The sequence below is a fragment of the Helobdella robusta genome (assembly GCF_000326865.2).
Source record: "Helobdella robusta unplaced genomic scaffold HELROscaffold_11, whole genome shotgun sequence".
Taxonomy (NCBI): Eukaryota; Metazoa; Annelida; class Clitellata; order Rhynchobdellida; family Glossiphoniidae; genus Helobdella; species Helobdella robusta.
In genome coordinates this window covers 299,409-299,644 of record NW_008703617.1, presented here as the reverse complement: position 1 = coordinate 299,644, position 236 = coordinate 299,409, and positions in this window count along the sequence as shown.

Sequence of the window (236 nt, the reverse complement as noted above, 5' to 3'; positions counted from 1 at the left end):
GTCGTTGGGATTCGTGTATTTAGCTCTTTTAAAATCAGCAGCTTTCATCGCTTCAGATCCTGGCTCCATAGACCTATAATTGATGTACCTATCGACCAATGTCACACCCCAGTAACCCTGGGACTAGGGCACTAAGGTGAAAGGTTAAGGTTAGGCCTTTATTAACATCAGATAATAAGCCTGCTGGTTCTTTAATGGCAGATATATCTGCTTTTTGGAACGATCTACATATGTAA